Here is a 24,510-nt window from a genome sequence, read left to right as displayed (position 1 = left end):
AAGTGGGAGAGAGCGAAGGGATGGGATCCGGAAAGATCCGCGAGGCAGGACTCGAATACGGGGGCGCCCAAAGCGCAATGGTCATTTTCTAAGCAAAAATAAATAAATAAAAACAATTTATATACTTTTTAACCACAAATGTTCGTTTTGCGCTAGCTTGACTTCACGCATTACGTAGTCATGTTGGAAAGGTCATGCGTGACATAGGCATTAATACCGACCCAGTGTTTATGAAGCGAACGTGCAATGAAAGTCAAACACCCTTTACAAAAAAAAAAGGTACAACAACAATGTTGGACAATTTTGAAGTGAGATGGAGAAAATGAGATGGAGTTTTTCGCTCTACCCAACCTTTTTGAACTGGAGTACATGGATGAAGAACTAACCATGAACTAACCAACGCGATTACATAATGCGTGAAGTCATGAATGCACAATGCAGAGCTAGTGCAAGATGAGCATTTGTAGTTAAAAGTATATACTTTTTTTTTTAAGATAATGACCAATCGTTTTACTCGATAAGACCCTTATTCCTCAGGTAGGATCATGTAGAGCTCTTTGAAGCTTCATTGAAACTGCAATTTGTATCTTCAACCCCGTTGGTTCCCACTGAAGTCCACTAAATGGAGAAAAATCCTGGAATGTTGTCCTTAAAAACCTTAATTTCTTTTCGACTGAACAAAGATTATTTATTCTGGAAGTGAACTAATCCTTTAATAATAAAAGCATGCTAAAGTGTACTTCTTTTTCACAAGGGTTAGGGGTTTGTTTTGTAGTAAACACCACTAATAAAGTACACATGTGAAATTGTACATCACGGTTGTTTGTGGTATGATTTTTATGCTGAAATTTGCTACTGAATCTCATGGTTCAAGCTTTTTCCCCAATACATCTTTAAAGTCCAGTGGGGGAACAGATGGTGAGACTGAAAACAACAGAAAACCTAGAAAACAGAAGAATGTCACCATTGATCCAGAGTAGCACTGAGAACAAGCCTGTCTGCAGATTCTACTGACCAATAATCCCAAGACAACTGACAGTCATGAGTACTTGAACAGAGTACTTCAAACGCCATTGAGCAAGCGGCTACAACATCATGTGATTTAAAAAGGGAGCTGACAAATTCATGAGCACATCAACGAGTAGAAAAAGACAGACAGGGAGGAAGAAAAAAAGAGAGGAGGAGGACAATTTTCTTCCTCTCTGTGTCCCCTAAATGAATAATTCAAAGCCACACTCTCGTTCTCCAGTGAGAGGTCCAAACCCTGCCATGCAAATGACACAGCTGCAGCATTCTGGGTAGCGAAACTCTAAAAGGCAGCGTGGATGTACGGTCACGCTTGTCTCGTAAGTGGACACCACAGAGGAGAGGAGTGGTGGAGATGAGCGAAGGACGGAGAGGGAAGACATGAGAGGGGTAGGAACGATTGGCAGGAGTGAGGGAGCTTGATAAAAGTGTTGTTAAGGGTTGGGAGATCATGATTCAGTGATTGAATGACTGACTGGGAAATGGACATGAGATGAAGAAGAACAGCTTCATGTGACTGAAAAGCACCTTGCAGTAAAGAACACACACACAATAGTGCTTCATAAGAGAGCTTCATAATTATATTCCTGTTTCAACAACACATGTGCATAAAAAAAACTGACTTGAATTGGCGTAGCTCAAACGATAAAAGCTCTTCCATGTAAATGTGAGTTTTTGTCACAAGCCATGATTCCGACAATTGGCATTCCCATATCCATTAGCATTTTCATTTATCTCAATGGCAGGTGCTTGACTGGGACTATATTTAAATACTATTACACTGACCAAAATTATAAATGCAATACTTTTGGTTTTGCCCCCATTTTTCAAAGATCTAAGACTTTTTCTATGTACACAAAAAGCTTATTTCTCTCAAATATTGTTCACAAATCGGTCTAAATCTGTGTTAGTGAACACTTCTCCTTTGCTGAGATAATCCATCCACCTCACAGGTGTGGCATATTAAGATGCTGATTAGACAGCATGATAATTGCACAGGCGTGCCTTAGGCTGGCCACAATAAAAGGCCATTCTCAAATGTGCAGTTTTATTGAAAACTGGTCTGAAAACCAGTCAGTATCTGGTGTGACCATTATTTGCCTCACACAGTGCAACACATCTCCTTCACATAGAGCTGATCAGGTTGTTGATTGAGGCCTGTGGAATGTTGGTCCACTCCTCTTCAATGGCTGTGAAGTTGCAGGATATTGGCAGGAACTGGAATACGCTCTTATATACGCCGATCCAGAGCATCCCAAACATGCTCAATGGGTGACATGTCCAGTGAGTATGCTGGCCATGCAAGAACTGACATGTTTTCAGCTTCTAGGAATTGTGTACAGATCCTTGCAACATGGGGCCGTGCATTATCATGCTGCAACATGAGGTGATGGTCGTGGATGAACAGCACCTCACACCACAATGGGCCTCAGGATCTTGTCACAGTATTTCAATAAAATGCACCTGTGTTCATTGTCTATAACATACGCCTGCCCATACCATAACCCTGCCGCCACCATGGGCCACTTTATCCACAACATTGACATCAGTAAACCGCTCACTCACACGACGCCATACATGCTGTCATCTGCCCTGTACAGTGAAAACCGGGATTCATCCGTGAAGAGAACACCTCTACAAAGTGCTAGACGCCATTGAATGTGAGCACTTGCCCACTCAAATCGGTTACGACAACGAACTGCAGTCAGGTCGAGACCCCGATGAGGACACCGAGCATGCAGATGAGCTTCCCTGAGATGGTTTCTGACAGTTTGTGCAGAAATTCTTTGGTTATGCAAAACGGATTGTTGCAGCAGTTGTCCGGGTGGCTGGTCTCAGATGATCTTGGAGGTGAAGATGCTGGATGTGGAGGTCCTGGGCTGGTGTGGTTACACATGGTCTGCGGTTGTGAGGCCGGTTGGATGTACTCTCAAATTCTCTGAAACGCCTTTGGAGACGGCTTATGGTAGAGAAATGAACATTCAATTCACGGGCAACAGCTCTGGTGGACATTCCTGCAGTCAGCATGCCAATTGCACACTCCCTCAAAACTTGCGACATCTGTGGCACTGTGCTGTGTGATAAAACCACACATTATAGAGTGGCCTTTCATTGTGGTCAGCCTAAGGCACGTCTATGCAATAATCATGCTGTCTAATCAGCATCTTGATATGCCACACCTGTGCGGAGGATGGATTATTTCAGCAAAGGAGAAGTGCTCACTAAAGCAGATTTAGACAGATTTGTGAACAATATTCAAGAAAAATAGGCCATTTGTGTACATAGGAATGGTATTTGTGTTCAGCTCATGAAAAATGGGGGCAAAAACAAGAGTGTTGCATTTATAATTTTGGTCAGTGTATATGAAAATATAAATATGTAACTTAGATTTATATTTTGTTTGCAAATAACTTAAATTAAACTAAACAGTTTAGTGTAAATGCACTGCTATATAGAAAGATGTGTTTCATCTACAGAATAGCTAAAATAAAATAAAAAAAATAAAAATAACAAACAATTTGTATAATCTCCATCAGTGTTGGGTAAGTTACTCAAAAAAAAGTAATCCACTACAAATGACTAATTATTTCTTTAAATTTGTAATCTGATTACATTACTGATTACTGCATTTAAAAAGTAATCAGATTGCTAATTATTTTACTTTCAAGTTACTTTCCCCATTAACCATTACATTTGCTGGTACTATTATAAACATTATTTTTGACTTGTTATTTAATCTGACTGAAAAACCTAGTAAAATGATAAAATAACCATTGTATTTTCAAGATTATAACTCACTCACATTCAACGTAATTAGGTCATGTGACAATGTAGCGTACTACAGTTAGAGACGTTTCCCACTGAAAAAATGCCTACTAATCAATATTTTAAAGGGTTCAATCAGTACATTGGTGCTAATTTAAAAGGTTTTACAAATTAAAAATGCAGAGTCATCTAAATGGTGTACACTCACATAAGATGAAGACCACACTTAGTTTTCTACAAAACTTGTTTTAAATATGTAGGTGGGGGTCCCACTTCTTAAAGGGACAATTAACCCAAAAATAAAAATTCTGTCATTAACTACTCACACCCATGTCGTTCCAAACCCGTAAGACCTTTGTTTCAGAACACAAATTAAGATATTTTTATTTTCTGACCCTGACAGCAATGCAACTACCATGTTTAAGGCCTAGAAAGGTATTAAGGACATTGTTAAAATAGTCCATGTGACATCAGTGGTTCTACCGTAATTTTATGAAGCAACAAAATGCTTTTTGTACACAAAGAAAACAAAAATAACAACTTTATTCAGCAGTTTCTTCTCTTCTGTGTCAGTCTTCGATGTACATTCATGAGAGTACCACAACGCATGCGTATACCTGTAAAAAAAAAAATAGGCAGTATACAGTGTATACTACACATAGCAGTACTACTGCTCTGCCCACAGTGACATCTCATTGGTCTTGTTGCTAAATCCTCTCATGTATTTCCTGGTTAGGACACAAACTACAAATTAAGTATAAATCAGTTTAATACAGCAGTACGACAGGTATGTGTTAGCTAATGCTAAGTGTCTAATAAATATTTCATATAATAAGCTAACAGTCATTACACAATGTAAACAGACATGTTTCACATCCTTAATAGTCCCTTCAGAGACAAAGACCAAAAACTGCACTGAGATAAAACCACATTTGCACTTTATTATTCCAGAGATGTAATTTGTGTTGTAACAGCACATACACACTTTCTCACACACACATTTGCGCACTCAAATGAGTAATAGCTTTCCACAATTGCTCTCCACAACAGCACTCTCAAAAATAACAACCAGCACTATATACCCTTTCTTTTTCCTCTTAACACATTCACACACACACAGCATGCCCTCGTGCCCTAACAAGCTCGAAACATTCACAGCACCCACACCCTTAAATAAACAACTAGAACAAAGGCAAATTTCTCAGACACACAAACAAAAACGTCCACCTACAGTGGTCCCCTCTCAGGCCCTGGAGCCCTCTCTCAGCCTCCTGCAATGAGATAACCCAAACCACTCAAGCTCAGTGTTTGACAACCTCACACACACACACACACACGCCTTAGATGGATATCCAGCTCCAATTCAGCACAAACAGCCACTAAACCCAGACTGTCCATCTCCATTATCAAAAACATGACTCTCACTCTCTCTACTCTCTCAAACTCTCTAAAATTGTATATATTAGATATATAATTAGATAGATAGATAGATAGATAGATAGACAGACAGACACATGCATACATAGATACATAGAACAGTTTTAATACTTTAACATTAATTTGGTGGAATTATTTAAATAATTAACACGTTTAACAAACCCCACAAACTCTGTCTTCTCTTCCATGTTCATTATCTTACATTGCATGCAGTTGCTTAGTGACGTGACGCGGTATAACGACTGAATATGATAGAGAATGACTTTTGTTGTTTTAGCTCAATTTCTGCATTGAAAACAGCTACAACAAAGCCACAGCAGGAGTGTTGTGCATCTCTGAGCAACACACTGTGGTGTATACCACAGCACACAATATACAGCAACACACAAAACTGATTTAAGCCGCAGTTTTTAATAAATCTAGTGAACCAAAGATTCAGTGACTCATTTGAAGACTTGCAAGTCAATTGTTTCAAATCTGAATGAATACATTGTTTGTAGGAATCAGTTGACAATATTAACTTGCCTCCACTTACTGGTGGTTAACTGGTGGTTTACAATTAATGCCATGATTTCTGGCCAGCTTTTAGAAAGCAGAGTATAATATAATCAGGAGCGTTTCCTCCAAGGAGACAGGGGAGGCAGTGCGTCCTTAAAAAAACTGGATAAAAATAATAGTAGAACAAAAATAAAACAGAAATATTACAAAATACATCTTTAAAAAGAGTAAATCACTCGTTTTTCCAAAGAAAGAGTGACACCAGCTGGTAAATTTACAGCTGGAGTCCATATCTCCCCTGCCTCCCCTGAGCCCACTGAGTTTTAACAGATCCCCTTAAGTGTGTAGTGAGTTTGGTGGGGGGTCATTTAGAATGAGTGGGGGAAAATCACATGAGAGGAGGCAATGCCTCCATCGTGAAATGATTGGATGTGACTGGTTATGGTTGGCTACGATTAGTTCATGCGATAAATCTCGCCTCTTAGATATTGCCCTACCCTGATCATATGGTATTTATTTTTGTTTATGAATTATTATTCAAAATCCTGATTTTAAAAATCCTGCAGACAGATGTAGTTTTGCATACTGTCAGCATCCAGAATGATTTTGATCAGCATTTTAGTCTTCATAACAGAGGGCCCTCTTAACTTGTTATATTTTACAGTTAGTCAATTGAAAAAGTGTCCAGTATTGACCAGTTTTGATGACTGGTGATCCAAAAAATTCAAAAATAGTTAAAAGTTAACTATTAAAAAGAATAGCTGAACATAAGTTCACAAATAAAATATATTGTTTCAGATGTTACTACCTTAAATTATTATTTTGGAATAAATGTAAAATGATTACAAACACTGAGATTTATCATTAACTTTAATAAGCAGAATACTGACTACAAAAATAGTCTAGGATACTTACCAAGACTGGCATTTTGGCATAATTTTGACATAGCACTTGCATCTGGGGTGCATTTAAATTTCTAAGAGGTGGGGGGAGATGCACAAACCATATTTTGAGTAGGAAGCGAGCAATCTGTGATTGCATGGAGCTGCTGATGCTCACAAAAGCGTGCAATCGCTTTCTTATGCGCGCAGTTTTATCGGTTTCACTCTCGTTTTCGATATCGATCACATTCAGCAAGGAGGGGAGATGATGGAAGGGGGAGAGGGGTTATGGTGCGTTCAAGTCATGTCGGATAGATTGCATTTATGAGTTGAACGCACATGAACGCCATCACAAATTCGTTATTACGAGTGGGCAACTCTGCATTTTCTTTAAGCCCATTTCGAGTTGGGGGTGTGTCAGTGGGAAAACATGTTGCATGTCATGGACACAGTCAAAGGTTATAATTAAATATGAAGTGTCTGTATTAATTTTTCTGAAATGAATAAAATTTTGTACATTTGTACATGAATAAAAAAAATGTACAAAAAATTATATAAGATACATATAGAAAATATTATAATATTGTATAATTAACATAGCATACATAATGGTTCAGTTTACATACTTCATTCGTCATTTTGTAGATGTAGAGTTGAAAAAATCATTGAATTTTAGGTAGAAAACGCAAATCGCCATCTTGTTAAGTACGAAAAATCGCCATCCCATAAGTACGAACATCCCAGGAGAATTTGCTCTTCGTTTAAGTCCTCCTGGGATGTTCGTACTTACGAGTTGACAAGTCGTCATTACGACGTCAGGTGCGTTCAAGCCACTTTGGTCAGAACAAGATGGCAATTTGCCTTTTCTACCTAAAATTCAGTGATTTTTTTTAAACTCTACATCTACAAAATGACGAATAAAGTATGTGAATCATTGTGTTATTGCTTTTATCTCTTTTTATTAAATGTATAAAGGTGATGTAAACTGAATCATTATATATTCTACAATATTATAATATTTTCTATATGTATCTTATGTAATTTTATTGTACATTACAAAAAATAATAATTTTACTCATTTCAGAATAATTAACCATCAATACAGACGCTTCATATCTAACTATAATCTTTGACTGTATCCATTGCATTCGACACGTTTTCTCACTGACAAGCCCCAAACTCGGCAACTCGGGACTTAAAGAAAATTTCGAGTTTCCCACTCGTAATGACAAATTTGTGGTGGCATTCACGTCACCCACGAATGCTCCCGCTTGGCGCCAGCCCTACATCAGAGAGAGCTTAATATTCGTGTTTTCGCACACACAAATCTTCTCATTTTGCGCGAGAGCTTGTGTTCTCTGACTTTTAAATGTTTAAACTGGCAAGGCTTAAATGAATTTAGTTTAATCACAGATATCAACATTCAGGTCTCACCTGTGCACGTGCGCTATTACGATGATGGAATAAATGACTTCTCATATTCCGCCATACAGCATTCGCATTGTACAAGAGTTAATATTTTGTCCACAATTTTTTTTCAAATCGCTGTTGTTATAATGTACTAGGAAGCCAGAATGCACATCCATCAACAGAAACATACATTAGCCGAACCCTGTTTTTTTTACATGTTGTTATTTATAACAAACCACATTACAGATGCGTTGTCAGCTTTAAGATGACCTACTGCACCCTAGTGCGTGCCGAACCATGTGTGGAGAACCGTACAGTACGATTTGTTTCCGTGAACCGCTCCATCCCTAAAAATAACATCATGCATTGATTTGCTATAATCATACCACTCATATGTGAGCCCTTTTTTAGATTTTAAAATAAATATATTTTAAAGCAGGGTCAATTCAAACCTCAGTCACGTGTCAACAAGGTCCTTATAACTGCACACCTGATGGGAAAATAAGATAAATATATTTTGGCAGTGATAAATATTTACTTAAGCGAGGCTGATTCGTGTTAAGCCCATCATCTTTGTGTGTATCTATGTGTGTTTGTACTGCATTGTGTGAAATGTCTGTTGTGTGTGTGAGGGTGGGTTTAGGGTGCCACTGATATTCTCAGCTCACAGTCTGTGTTTTGGCTCTGGGACATCCTGGCGGAAGAGATGAGGCAAAAGAACAGAGAGGTTAGGAAGTGACGCTCTCTAAAACAAAACCACATAAACATACACCCATTACATCAGCGCTGGTCGGTCCTCAGACCTTTGTCTCCTCTTTCTCTATTCCTCTATTCTCTCTCTCTATCAGGCTGCATCAGCACAGGGTAAGCCAGCGGCTGTGGCAGTGCCAAGGTCAGAGACAGGCGCACACACACACACACACACACACACACAGGTGAGTGAACCACACACGTGCAGGAAGGGTGTACGGGTGTCTCTTGTCACAGGTCAAGTTCAGAAATCTGCTAAATCACTGTTCCCCTGCTCTACCACACCTCTGGCTCCAGATCAACTACTGTCATTTCCGTCCTAGTTAATTTATCTGTGATGTAAGTTGTACGTCTTCATGTTGTGATTAATCAGTCATGAATCACTAATCAGCAAAACAGGCACACATGTTTTGACAGAAGAGCTCTCTTTTGAACAAATTATAAAAGCAAATAATGATTTTTTTTCAGAAGTGTACTAAGGTGGTGAAGTAGGCAGGCAGAATGGATTGTTGGGGGTTTTCAAACTTTTTGATGCCTCGGACACCGAAATTTGATGATACCATTGTAAAGAACACCCTCAATAAAATAAGAAATTCATAAAAGACATATTTATTTGGTATGAGAAACATATCTGTAACACTTTATTGGGGCCATTTGTTAAAATTTGTTAAAACCAGCTGGTTTTATGGCTGGTCTCCCAGCCTACTCAGCTAAGGAAGTGCACAAACCCCTCTAAAACCAGCCTGCTGACCAGCTAAGGCCAGGCTGTTTTTTTTTTTTTTTTCCAGCAGGAAAACATGATTAGCAACATAGTAACATGTTAATCATGCTAGAAACATGTTAGCACGTGTAAAATCATGTTAGCAATTTTCTAATTGTTAAATCATGCTAACAACATGTTACATTTACCTATCTGTTTTTCTGACAGACTTCAAAACATTCAAACTTTAAATATGAAAACTTTTTTAAACTGAAATCCTTTAAACTTCAAGCTTTCAAAACTTTTTTAAAACTTTCTGGCTTGGCTTTTTCAAGCCAACTTCAAAGTTTGTCATCAAACTTTACTCATCTAGTTTGTTAACATTAATGAAAGTACAGTACAACTGTTCATTGTTAGTTCATGTTAGCGCAGGTCCATTTGGATTTTTATAATGTATTAGTAAATGTTGCAATTAATATGAACTATGATTAATAAATGCCTTACAAGTATTTTTCATTGTTAGTCATATTAACTAATGTAGTTAAGAAATGGTCAGAAATGGAAACTTATTGTAAAGTGTTACTAAAACTTCTAAAGCATTAAGTAAACTCAGTTAATGTTCATTTCAAACATTTTCTAATACATTATTAAAATTGAAACTTGCATCTGGTTTAATGGACCTGAGCTATAACGAACTAATAATTAATAAATATACTGTAACCAGTGTGCTGTTCATTGTTAGTTAATGCATTAACTAACTAATAGGATTGTACTGTAAAATGTTACCAAATATTTTGTGCTTTAATATTTTTATATTTGCCATTATACTAAAGTAAATTAGTAAAATACTTATGTATAAGTACCATTTTACTATCATTTATTACCATGGCACATTTCAGAAAACCACAAATTTTGTGTAGTTTTCATTAGATATGTTCTTCATATTAGTTTAAACCATTCTTTTAAATAAAATTAAACTATATTTTCTGAAACAAAAACTGATGTACTCAGCAAAATAGATTACATATGATTTCACTTTTTTCATTTAGTTTTAACAGGATTAGAAATCCAATTAAGCTTTAATCCACTTGATCATACAGTGTGTGCTCATATAAAAAATATTGCCAACATCACATATGAGTTAGGCTATATTTAATACATAAATTGTGTCTTCAGTTTTTTTAAGCTTTAAGGCTTTAACTTTGACAGACAGCTATAATTATCTCTTTGTGCCCATGCAGTGTTCTTGAGACCTGTGGGAACCACCGAAACAAGACCAAAGCCTGTCCCATTACAAAAAACACAAATACATCATATCCTGTTTATCATCTGTGCCTGTTTCTCACACAATCATGCTTAATCACACACACCCAAAATACATGAAATAAACTAGCAAATTAACGAAAAGACAAACAGATGCCGGAAGGCCGAGCAGTAAACAGAATCAAGCAGATAAGATAAGGCTCAGAGACAAAACTGTCCGCTTTTTAGCACTCAGGACAATAGTAGCAGTAGTGTGTGTGTCTCTGTGCACAGGTGAGCATCAAATAATTCACTTCAGCCCCCGTTGTGTCTCCTCTGACATTTTAAAAGCATGTCCCAGCTCTTTTCCTACAGTAGCTGACTGTGAATCAAAAAAATAAGCTAAAGGAAAATCGTTTTCCTGAAAGCCGTCAAAAACCATTATGAACAATCATAGTCTATGATAATGACTAGCTGGCAATCAGACATAGAGTATTCTGTAAGCAAGGCCTTATTATGCAAAGTCTAACTATCTCTCTGGAAGGACAAGATCAGTATATGCATATGCTTTAATTTTATTACTAAATAGGATGTTGTGTTTGCTATTTCCAAAAGCCTTTAGCAACCGAGCTGTTTGACAGTCTAATACGCTTGGATGCCTGTGTATGAAAGAGCTCTATTCACACTTAAGGGAAAAAGAGGCACAATTGCACTGCAGTGAATTCATAATGAGCAAGCACTATATTTCACTGCATCCGGCTCCTCAGAATAGCAACACTTCATGAGAAGACTTGAAACTTGCTGGACCTTCTCAATGTAGCAGCAGTCTCTGAATCCTTTGAATCCGGTTCTCTGAATTCATAAAGCAGCAGCACATCTGCAATCTATCATCCCTTTAGTAACATTTATTAAAAAAGTTTGGCTAAGATTACACTCAGTGAATAGCGGGGGGTTAAGACAAGGATTAAGATTTGTTTTAGTCTGGAAATGTGTAGAGATCAGTCTCTAGACATAAGTAGTCTGTCTATTTCTTAAAGGGATAGTTCACTCAAAAATGTTGTTCCAAACCTGTAAGGCCTTCGTTCATCTTCTGAACACAAATTAAGATATTTTTGATGAAATCCGAGAGCTTTCTGAGCCTGCATAGACAGCAACGTAACTACCATGTTTAAGGCCCAGACATCAGTGGTACAACTGTAATGCTATGAAGCTATGAGAATACTTTTGTGTGCAAAGAAAAAAAAAAAGACTTTATTCAATAATTTCATCTCTTCAGCATCAGTCTCTGCCATGTGTGCACATCGAAGACTGACACGGAAGAGAAGACATTGTTGATTAAAGACATTATCTTTGTTTTCTTTATGCACAAGAAGTATTCTCATAGCTTTATAAAATCACGGTTGAAGTCACATGGACTATTTTAACAATGTCCTACATTTCTGGGCCTTGAACGTGATAGTTATGGGGTCTATGTAGGTTCTATGCAGGGATTTCATTATAAATGTCTTATTTTTTTGCTCCAAAGATAACGGTCTTATGGGTTTGAAACGATATGAGGGTGAGAAAAGCACTTAGAAAAGCACTCCTCAACAAGACATTTATGGTATCATTTGTGGTATCATTAATGTCTGTAGCATAAACAATGCTGGATGAGTTATAGGTTTAACCTATTTTCATGGTTGCTGAGAATTAGTGTCTGATCTCCTCATTCTAACAGACTGAGCAGTAAATGGGTCTCATTTAATAGCAAGCAAATTAAAATATATCTCTAACCCTTTACTATAAGAAAATGTTTGTCTGGAAAAACATCTTCAGGCTAACAAGACAGTTACACAATATCTAAATGACTTTCCTCTCCTTCTCTTTCCTTCCCTACTTCATCTGAAAAAAAGAACCTTAGCTGTGTTCACAATGTAACAGCTTATTGAACACTATACAGTTCATACTGCATATTACATATTACATATAGTACGATCCATTCACAATATTAACATCATTCCATGATAAACATTTCATTAGTAATGCCAGAATTGTAAGCTTAAGTTGAAAGCACTGCATTGTGGGACATGGTTTTCCATGCACTGTTTAATGATAACAATTATCCAAACAGATTTAACAGCATTTTAATAATAAGAATACAGTGTAGGTAGGATTGATCGTTATGGACTAGATCTGTTGCACTGCTGCTGGTATGAGCAAACCTTAACATGCTCAGAATTACAGGGGTTGGGATACACTGGTATTTTACATAAACACATGGTATTGTATTACATATAAAGTTGAGGTCAAAAGTTTACATACACCTTGCAGAATATGCAAAGAGTAATTTTTTTTTTCAAAATAAGTGGGATCATACAAAATGCATGTTATTTTTTTATTTAGCACTCACCTTAGCACTAAGATATTTAACTTAAAGGATGTTTCCACAGGATAGTCTTCAAGAGAGAATAATAGTTGAATTTAGAAAAATTACACCATTCAGAAGTTTTCATACACTGATCACTTAATACTGTGTTGTTACTTGAATGATGGTGTTTTTTGTTTAGTGATAGCTGTTCTTGAGTCCCTTCTCTGCCCTGAAGACTTAAACTGCCTTCATAAGCCTTCAGCTGTTCTTCATAAAGATCCTTTAGGTCCCACAATTTTGAACCCTTTCCAGCAATCACTGTATGATTTTGAGATCCATCTTTTCACACTGAGGACAACTGAGGGACTCATATGCAACTATAACAGAAGGTTCAAAAGCTCACTGATGCTCCAGCAGTAAAAACAATACATTAAGAGCCAGGGGGTGAAAACTTTTGAAAAGAATGATGATGTGTACATTTTTCTTATTTTGTCTAAATATCTTTTTTATTTATTTATTTTTTTCATTTAATACTGCCCTTCAGAAGCTTCAGATACTTACGTTTCACAGGAGACCAAACCTGATCTTCAAATTCCAAAAGTTTTCACCCCCAGGTGAATCCACAGGCATCGCTTTTTCCTTTTGAAGCATCAGTGAGCATTTGAACCTTCAGTAATAGTTGCATATGAGTCCCTCAGTTGTCCTCAGTGTGAAAAAAAAATGGATCTTAAAAAAAAAAATCATACAGCCATTGTTGGAAAGGGTTCAAATACACACACACACACACACACACACACACACACAAAAAAAATCTAAAGAACAAGCGGCAGTTTACCTGTTCAGGACAAACAAGGGACTCATAAACAGCTATCACTAAACAAAAAAACACAGCTGTGGATCATTCAGATAACAATACAGTATTAAGAATCAGTTATTATTTTCTCTTGTGGACTATATGTAAATGTCTTTTATGTGAAATATCTTATTCAGGTCAGTACTAAATAAAAATAACATACGTTTTGTACAATCCCTTTAATTTTGGCAAAATAATTAACATTTTGCAGATCCTGCAAGGTGTATGTAAACTTTTGACCTCAACCGCACATACTACAGCAACAGTATGTTAGTTTGCTATTCTCAACCCGCCTTCTATTTCCATCTAACCCCTGATGATGGCTTTTGTTAAAAAGCCCTTTATGTTCTTTCACCCTCTCACTCCTCTCTAAATATCTGCCCATCCATCCATAAACATCTATATACCAACTTGCATTCATCTTTAAACTCATTGCCCTTACACACACACTCACTCTCTCTTCACTGTCTATCTCACTCATATTCAGTGACTGTCAAAATAATACAGTGAGGTCCAAAAATCTGGAACCTCAAGTGAAAATGCCTCTTTTAGGCATTTTTCATGTTTGATTTTAATTACCAGCATAACAGTTTGAATTAAAAGTTGAATTAATGAATATCGGTGTCAGAATGTCTTGTATTTGGTTTGACAGCAGATCTTGACTGAATGAGTTCCACAGTTTTGTGACAAACCTAATGGTGATTTGAGATGTTACAAAAAGCATTATAATATTCATGAAAGAACATCTGACTGTCTGTACAAAGGAGTGTCACATGATCAGTGTCAAAAATGTACTTATTTGATTAATGGCCTAGATGTAGTGAAGAATAATAAATCTTTCCAACCCAATTATGTCATAAAACTTAATTTCCAGGTTTAGGCCAAATTTTAATTACCAGATTTTTCAATGTGGACTCTTTAAAAGTTATGAAATACAGACTCCATGAAAAAAAAAAGAGAAAAGGTTATGAAAAGAGAAGGACTAATGATTTGCAAAACTCAAATGGTGTCCCACAGATGGGGGTACAGGAGGATATCCCGACTGAGACAGCCTGTACAAACAGAGCTCATTCCAACAGGAAGAACTCCCAGCCCTCTGAGAGGAATTTCCCTCTCTCTGTCTCTTTCTATCACTGACTCACAATCCTTACATGATGTTTTGACATAACCCTCCATCATGCTTTTCTAGCACACATTTTCCCTCAACAAACCCCAGTAAACACACTAAAGTACAAATTATAAAAGGTTTGCTCTCCTTGCAGAATCTCCAAAATGTTAATTATTTTACCAAAATAAGAGAGATCAAACAAAATCCATGTTATTTTTTCTTTAGTACTGACCTGAATAAGACATTTCACACAAAAGATGTTTACATATAGTCCACAAGAGAAAATAATAGTTGAATTTATAAAAATTACCCTATATAACAATATTAACAATAATATTAACAATTAGAAGCAGCCTGGGTGAGCAAAATAGACTTTCAATAACAAAAGAAAATTGACACCAGACTTGCAATGCAATGTATTATGCTGTAATGTATTATATAAAATGTTAGCAAAACATGATCATGTTTAGTAGTGGATTAAACATTACATATTCTATTCACTACTTACTTCTGCTCTGAGATACAAAATCACATCACGCCCTTGTTGTAACAAGGACAGATGAATCATGGATGCAGGCCTACACATCGACCAATGAGGAAAAACAGTCTCTTAAAACATCAATATAGTAATTATGCATGTTCACACACAGAAACACACACACATTTACCCAACCCCATAATAACTACACTTATCCAATCCTCTTCCATTCTCACACACCTGCAGAGAGCAGGTGTTGCCATGGAAGCTGTAGCATCCACCCAAGGTGTTACCAGCAGAGCCACAGAGGGTTTTTTTTTAGAGAGGAAGAGACTGAATTAGAACAGCTACATTAATTATCTCTTTACTTTACCCTCAATGACCTCAGAGAGAGAGGTCCGCGGTTGTTTTTATGCTCTAGGAACACCATGTAATATCCTGTATAAATTCTACAAAACATGGATGTTCATCTCTATATCTAGTGCTGGGTATTGTTTTTTCATTGCTTCACTTCCGAACTCGTCACTTGTTTCGAAACTGTTTAACATTCTCTGGTGTCCCTCATCCTACTTTTTCTGTCTTGTTGTTTTTGTCTTTGAAAAGGATGTATGGTTTCTGAGAAGCCTTTAGGCAGTTTGGCATTTGCCCGCAGTGTGGCCCACGGGCATTCACTTGAATATTCATACACATACAGCGGCACTGACAAAGAAACAAAAAAACTTTACTTCCACAAGTATACACATGGGAAGCTTACAAATGATATGTTTAGGGAACTTTTTTGTTTTCAAAATCAAGACTTTAGGTTACATTTTATAAACTAGCAAAGTGTTTTTATTTGCAATCAACATTAAATTCATCTTGCTAATCCTTTTTTACAACCTGATCTCATGACGAAAACATACCTGTGGGAACGTTTTCGCAAGATGCAAAATACGTACCGCCATGTACGTTTCATGACATATTCGATGTGAAATGCCCACTGAGTGGCGCTTAAAGAGTGTTTGGACTTTTCCCTGGAACAGATGAACGTACATATGGTACCGCAGTTCCGACTTGAAATGTCCATTGAGTGGCGCTATAACTCTAATGCTCCATTACGTTTTAACCCTTAAAAGCATACCTCTGGTCTTTAGCGACCCGGGACGTCACTCCCGGGACTACCCTCTCCCTCCTTCATTTTTTTGAGTTCGATGTCAACTTTCATAGTATTCCTTAATCTATTTATTATAAACAAAATAACAAGAAAAAAATAAAAAAATATATAAAAGAATATCTGTTTTCTGATACATTTTTTTGTAAAGACCCGAGGTGTGTAATGGTGTATTTTTTTGTGCACAAAAATATGTAAATATCAGATGACTCATTAAGTGCAATTCACCTTTATTCCTCAAGGTGGCACTGTTTAATAGACAATAATAACGTGATGTTTCACTCATAATTATTGCAGGCATAAAACAAAAAAATATCATCAGTAAAAATGTAACTGGTTTAAATGGCTTTACTGCAGAGCAGTTACTGTACAAAATAAAATATAAATGTCACTGTTATTTGATGATGAATGTGGTGAATAACCTGCCAGAGATCAAAATATTGACTTTTAAGTCATTGAGAATGATAGTTTTGAAAATATGGTTAAAATCGCGAATATGAGCCAGATGCTGAATGTACTGTGGAAGTGTGCTCTTAGGATGACGGTGATGTTAAAATCATCTGCTCAAACTAAGTTTCAAAAGGTAACAGAATATGCTTTATTTTATTCTTCTGTAATAGTTCTTAAAATATCAAGAGAGTTTTTGTTATTGTAAAAGTTAGAGATCCATCCATGCTGGATATATAGGTCTGGGTCACTAAAGACCCGAATATGTCATAATGATTTGCGTAATATTCATGCATTTAAGGGTTAAAATAATGTACCATCTGCACTACACCTAAACCTTCTCTCTGCTGCTCTGAGAGAGTGTTTACTTTAGCCGCATTTAGCGCGTTTAGCCACAAAACTTGTTAACTAGCATGTTATTAGGAAAGGTGATTGCAGAGATTCATAAAAAACCCTTATACTCACTTCTGCTGTAAGTGAAGCTGGATCACGAATGATTTGCACGAACATAGATGCATTTATGTTGATCAGGAGGCGCATTCCCTTCACAAACAAATGTAATCCACTGCATCTTCAGGCTCAGATGTTGGGAGTAAATGACGATCACTATGTTCATTATTACATCCAGCAACACAACACCTCAATCGCTCAATTCTTGTCTAACTTACATCCCTGCTCCAGCATCGAAACAATGGAGGTCAGACTTTTACATCTGATCTGAGGTAAGACGCTCATGTCAATCAACTATCATGGGAGCGGCCTCTGTCGGTGTGACGCATCTGAGAACGGCTCGATTTAAAAGGGGATATTATTTTTATAGATTAATTAAAAACCCCTGCATGAATTTTTATCAGTATAGGGTAGATTTGTACATACACTGCCAACACACATTAATGTTCAAACAATATGTAAAAGTAAAGTTTGCATCCGATGATCCCTTTAAAGATCATACCATCCTCATCAGTTGTGACATTAAAACATATTTTAGGTGTAATATTAAAAAATGTGCACAAGTAGTGCTCCAAATAAAGTTTAATTATATTTTTTTAGATTTGAACTATTTTTACTACGAAATAAAAATATTACTTTTTTACTATGGTTGTATTTTCTGGAGTAAATGAACATTTATAAACCCCTGTGACAGGGGTTTATAAAAGCATATAAACATATTACACATCAGAATGCAAAACACATTGTTGCGTCTACACTGAGGCCCCGACCCCTACCTTCCTGCTCTGTCATATCTCCCATTCCTCTTATTTCTCTCTCTCGCTGTTTTTCTTTCATCCCAGGCATGATTATCAACAGCTTTAACCTCTCTCTCCCACTTTCTCTCTCGCTTTTGTCCCAAGCTCACATAATTTCCCCTCTCTCTCAAAGTCAAATTCTTTTTGGGTTAATTGGCTTGACAAAGGTATGTGATTTCTGAGCACTAAAAACAACAGGCCTCCTCGAGTAATTCCCTAACAGGGCCCAAGGCAGGGCAGGCGGTCCCTTTTGTCTTTCACAGGAAATTACCTTGTCTGGCATGTTCACATAAAAAGCATGGTAAGCATGTGTATGTTCAAAAACCTACTGCACTACTTATGAAGACATAATTTTAGCTAAGTTATAAGGCCTTATTCTTCCAGGCTTTTAAAGAAAGGAAGATAGTGTTCTGATTAAAGGGATAGTTCACCTAAAAGTTAAAATTTGCTGTTAACTGACTCACCCTCAGGCCATCCAAGATGTAGGTGACTTTTTTTTCTTGAAGAGAACAGTAAAGAAGATTTTTAGCTGAAACCATGGTCCTTGGCGGTTCATAAAATGTAAGTAGCAGCTGCTCGTTTTTAAAAAAAATTAATACCCATGGCTCCTGAAGATATATTAAGGTCCTATAAAGTGAAACGATTGGACTCTGCAAGAAGCTATATTTAATATATTTAAATATGATTTTGGCATGCTTTTGAGATTTCAGTTCTGGTAGATTGGACTTGGTCTTGTATGTGTGAAATATGTGACCCTGTACCCCAAAACCAGTCATAAGCAGCACGGCATATTTGTAGTAATAGCCAACAATACATTGTATGGGTCAAAAATCATTAGGATATTAAGTAAAATGTTCCATGAAGATATTTTGTACATTTCCTGCCATAAATATATCAAAACTTAATTTTTGATTAGTAATATGCATTTCTAAAAACTTAATTTGCACAACTTTAAAGGCAGTTTTCTCAATATTTAGATTTTTTTGCACCCTCATATTCCAGATTTTCAAATGGTTGTATCTCAGCCAAATATTATCCTATCCTAAAAATGGAAAAAAAACTGACCCTTATGACTGGTTTTGTGGTCCAGGGTCAGATGTATGCATCAAAGGCATCGCAAATATGGTCCGGAAAGCATAATGTGCAAGATGCTGGATAATATGACTAAACTTAGGCTCTATTCCATTCAGTACTGAAAATTATCATTAAAATAGTTTGATGTAATATCCACCTTATTTTTCCCGTAATGGGTGCAGCCATGTGTAAATTTTATTGGCCTGGCTTCCTGTCTCATTCACATCCAGCTATTTTTAGCTGTACAAAACAGCTTGTTTTGCTGCTTGATATTCCAAGTTGGTGTGTCTTACCATATTATTTTATCTTAATATTATCTTAATTATGAACACACTGGTTTGAAGTGCAAACAGTTTTAGCATTTACATTGTTATTCTTCTTGTTGTTTCTCTATAGCGGCTAATGAACAGGAAGTCTCCATTCAAGTCCATTCACTTACTTACTGACTACATTAAAGAATAAGGTAGATAAATACAATATAATACTTGCCTTCTGAAGCAAAGAGATGTTTTTGCGTAAGCAAAATATCCATATAACTGTTGTATGCATGTACACAAGAGAGTGGCGTTCCAATGGACACTTTTTATGATGGATGGATGTACTTTATTGGACTTTAAAATCTCAACAGCCATTCACTTGCATTATAAAGCTTGGAAGAGCCAAGACATTGTTTAATATAACTCTGATTGTATTCATCTGAAAGAAGAAAGTCATATACACCTAGGATGGCATGGAGGTGAGTAAATCATGGGGTAATTTTCATTTTTGGATGAACGATCCCTTTAAATCTAATTCACACAATCATCAGATTATAGTATGTCGCTTCTCTATGGAAGCACGTTTCCGCCACTGAATAACACATTTATAAAAAGGTTACTGCGACTTTTTATCTCACATTTCTAACTTTTTTCTTGGAATTGTGTGATACAAATTCAAAATTCTGACTTTTTTTCTCAGAATTGTGAATCTCACAATTACGAGTTATAAAGTCAGAATTGCAAGCTATAAACTGAGAAAAGTCACAATTGCATAATATAAACTCGCAATTCTGAGACAATTCTGTCAGAATTGTGAGTTTGTCTTGCACTGACTTGACTCACAATTGCAAGTTTATATCACGCAATTCTGTGAAAAAGCCAGATTTGGGAGTTTATATTCCACAATTCTAATTTTTCTTAGAATTGCAAGTTATAAAGAAAATTCTGAGAAAAGTCGCAATTGTTAGATTTAAACTCGCAATTCTGAGAAAATAAAGTCACAATTGTTTAGCAATTCTGACTTTATAACTCACAATTGCAAGTTTACACTACCGTTCAAAAATTTGGGGTCAGTAAGACTTGTAATAGTCTTTAAAGAAGTCTCTTATGCTCATCAAGGCTGCATTTATTTGATTAAAAATATAGAAAAAAAACAGTAATATTGCAAAATGTTTTTAAAATATAAAATAATGTTTTTTATTTTAACATACTTTAAAATAGAATTTATTCCTGTGATGAAAAGCTGAATTTTTATCAGCTGTTACTCCAGTCTTAAGTGTCACATGATCCTTCAGAAATCATTCTAATATGCGGATTTATTATTAGAATTATCAATGTTGGATAATATCAACAGTTGTGCTGCCAAATATTTTTTGGAACCTGTGATTTTTTTTTTTTTCAGGATTCTTTCATGAATAACAAGTTTAAAAAGTACAGTGTTTATTCAAAATATAAATATTTTATAACAATGTAAATTATTTATTATTAACTTTTAATAAACTTTTAATTATTAACTTAATACATCCTTGGTGAATAAAAGTATTAATTTCTTAAAAAAAAAAAAAAAAAGAAACAATAAAAATGTACTGACCCCAAACTTTTGAACGGTAGTGTATATCACATAATTCTGAGGAAAAAATCCAGATTTCCAAGTTTATATCTCACAATTCTAATTTATTTATCAGAATTGCAAGTTTATCTTAGAATTCTGAGAAATAAAAAAGTCACAATTGTGAGATATAAACTTGCAATTCTGAGAAAAAAGCCAGATTTGCGAGTTTCTCATAATATATCTCACAATTCTGACTTTTTTCTCACAATTGTGAGTTACAAAGTCAGAATTGCGAGATATAAACTATTTTGAGAAAAAAGCCACAATTGTGAGATACAAACTCGCGATTCTTAGAAAATGAAGTCACAATTGTCAGTTTATGTCTAGCAATTCTGACTTTATAACTCAGAATTGCAAGTTTATATCACACAATTCTGAGAAAAAAAGCCAGATTTCCGAGTTCATATCTCACAGTTCTGACTTTTTAACTTGTAATTCTGATTTTATTTCAGAATTGCGAGTTTATCTTAGAATTCTGAGAAAAAAAGTCAGAATTGCACGTTTGTATCATGCAATTCTGATAAAAAAATTTTTTAGAATTGTGAGATGTAAGCTCTCAATTGTGAGAATTGTGAGATAAGAATTCACAATTATCTTTTTATTTAATTATTTAATTTTTCTGTAACAGAAACAGACTTCTCTGACATTCCACAACCCAACAAATGGCGTTCGAACATGACAACAACCTTAGACCAACGCCAACAGATGCTGAGAGGAGTAACACACTGATTTGACAAAACCTGACCAGCGAGTCTGTGTCAACTGGCCTTTAGAAGACAGCTACCTATATAGGTCAGCTTGACTCCCTTTGAGCTATATTTACAAAATATGTTTACATAAAAATATATCTGTCATTAGAGCACAAGAGCAAAGTACACATGCTTCCACGCTGTGTCCTGTGAGACTGATTGTGCTCATGCTTCTTGTCTACACTCAGAATCACTTTCATTTCTCTGAAGAAGGCTTAAAAACCAGCAAACAAATGAAAAAGCTACCGAAGAAGAACAGTCACACTCCTACCAACCAGAATCACAGGACATCACAATGACCTGCGCCATTATGTGTGGAAATAACAGCCCTCCGAGCACGAGTTCATTATGCCGGACACCAAAACCTGTATTTCAGGAGCTGAGGGAGAAATAGAAAACACTTGAATTGAAAAAAGAATCAGAGTTCAAATTAATGATAGAAGGAGGGGTCGAGACGAGTGATGAAATGACAGGAAAAAATGACAAGGCTTATTTAAATAAGAGTGGCCAATTAAAGTAACCTGCCAGTCAGAATAAACTGCGAGTAATTCCACCGACTCAAACCTATGTCTGACTCTCAGCTCTTCAATATGTAATTGTCTCAGCGTTAGACAGAAGACAGTCTGATAAAGGACGAGGAACTGTGGGTCTGGAGTAGATAAGACAACAGAGCACAGTCCAGCTAACAAGGCAGCACCGAGGAGTGAGTAGATGAAAAGAGAGAGAGAGAAAACGAACGTGGGAGGAACGCTATGGATGAGTGGCTTTTGGAAAAGGACAAAATCATGAGGGCAGGGAATAGAGCGAAAGGGTGAATAAAAGATACAAAAGAATAACAAGAACAATAGAGCAGAGGATTCGATTATCATAACATTTATCAAATCAGTGAGCTGGTTAAAAGTGACTGTCTAAATGTTTTACCTAGATGTTTCTTTAATCTTACCAGTGCCCTGTAACTGTTCCCTGTTCTTATAGCTTACCTTTAAGATGGTCTACATTTTCTCTGCCTGAGCTTTCATGACTCTCTTTCACTATTCTTCCTGTCAGTGCAGCCTGTGAGACTTTTTTTCCCTTTAGGCCTCCATACCTTCTTGGCCAATTATTTTTCTCATATATATATATATATATATTTTTTTTTTTTTTTTCTTTATAGTCTCATTTGTTTTCATGCTTTTCATGTTTGCTTATAGTTTACAGCTAAAAGGCAGAGAAATGTTGATATGGATATTTTTCTCAGAGGGCATTAAAAAATAATGTTACTGGTTAAAGTTCATAAAATAAAAAGACATTAAGTCATTCTTTACAAACCTTGTATTTAAAATAAATAATATTAATAATAATAACTGTTGTTGTTGTTGTTGTTGTTATGTATACATACTGTATAAATTGTACATTTAAATAATAATAATAATAATTTATTAATTTATAGTATTTTTTAATTGTTATTATTATTATTATTATTATTATTATTATGTATACATACTGTATAAACATTCATAATAACAATAATGCATTTTATTTATAAAATAATAATCGTATTATTAATTATTGTTTTTGTTGTTGTTTTGTTATTATTATTATTATTATTTATACATTTAACATTATAAAATAATTAATTATTATTATTATTATTATATCTTATATTATTATATATAGTATTGTTATTATGTATACATACTGTAAAAACCTTATCAATAATAATAATAATAATAATAGTTGTTGTTGTTGTTGTTGTTGTTGTTATTATTATTTATACATAACCTTATAAAATAATAATTAATTAACAATTATTATTATTATTATTATTATTATTATTATTATATCTTTAGTATTGTTATTATGTATACATATAAACATAATAATAAGAAAAAAATATTTTTAGATGTATATTTTAATAATAATAATAATAGTATTAATTATTAATTATTGTGTATTATTATTATTATTATATCTTTAGCATTGTTATAATGTATACATACTGTAAAAACCTTATCAATAATAATAATAATAATAATAATAGATGTTGCTGTTATTATTATTATTTATACATATAACCTTATAAAATAATTATTAATTAACAATTATTATTATTATTATTATTATTATTATATATTTTAGTATTGTTATTATGTATACATATAAACATAGTAATAACAATAATATATTTTAGATGTATATTTTAATAATAATAATAATAATAGTATTAATTGATAATTATTGTGTATTATTATGTATTATTATTATTATTATTATGTATACATATAAACCTTATGATAATACATTATTAATAATAATATATTTTATATATGTTACTACTACTAATAATAGTAATAATACATTTTATAATTCTTTATTATTGTAATTGTATATCATATAACTACTTATAATAATAATTTATATATTCATATTTAATAACAATTATTATTATTATTATTATTATTATTATTACTACTACTACTACTGTATGTATGTACTATG

At 34.9% G+C, this 24,510-nt stretch overlaps 1 protein-coding gene across 2 annotated transcripts in view; it reads right to left on the bottom strand.

Annotated features, from left to right (window-relative positions):
• The window catches only part of LOC127181065 (protein jagged-1b), a 76,620-nt gene that overhangs the window by 28,409 nt on the left and 23,701 nt on the right, over positions 1-24,510 (bottom strand). The gene's annotated exons all lie outside the window — the stretch shown is intronic.

This window comes from Labeo rohita, chromosome 18 (genome assembly GCF_022985175.1).
Source record: "Labeo rohita strain BAU-BD-2019 chromosome 18, IGBB_LRoh.1.0, whole genome shotgun sequence".
In the NCBI taxonomy this organism is placed as follows: Eukaryota; Metazoa; Chordata; class Actinopteri; order Cypriniformes; family Cyprinidae; genus Labeo; species Labeo rohita.
This window is presented reverse-complemented; position numbering and strand designations above follow the sequence as displayed.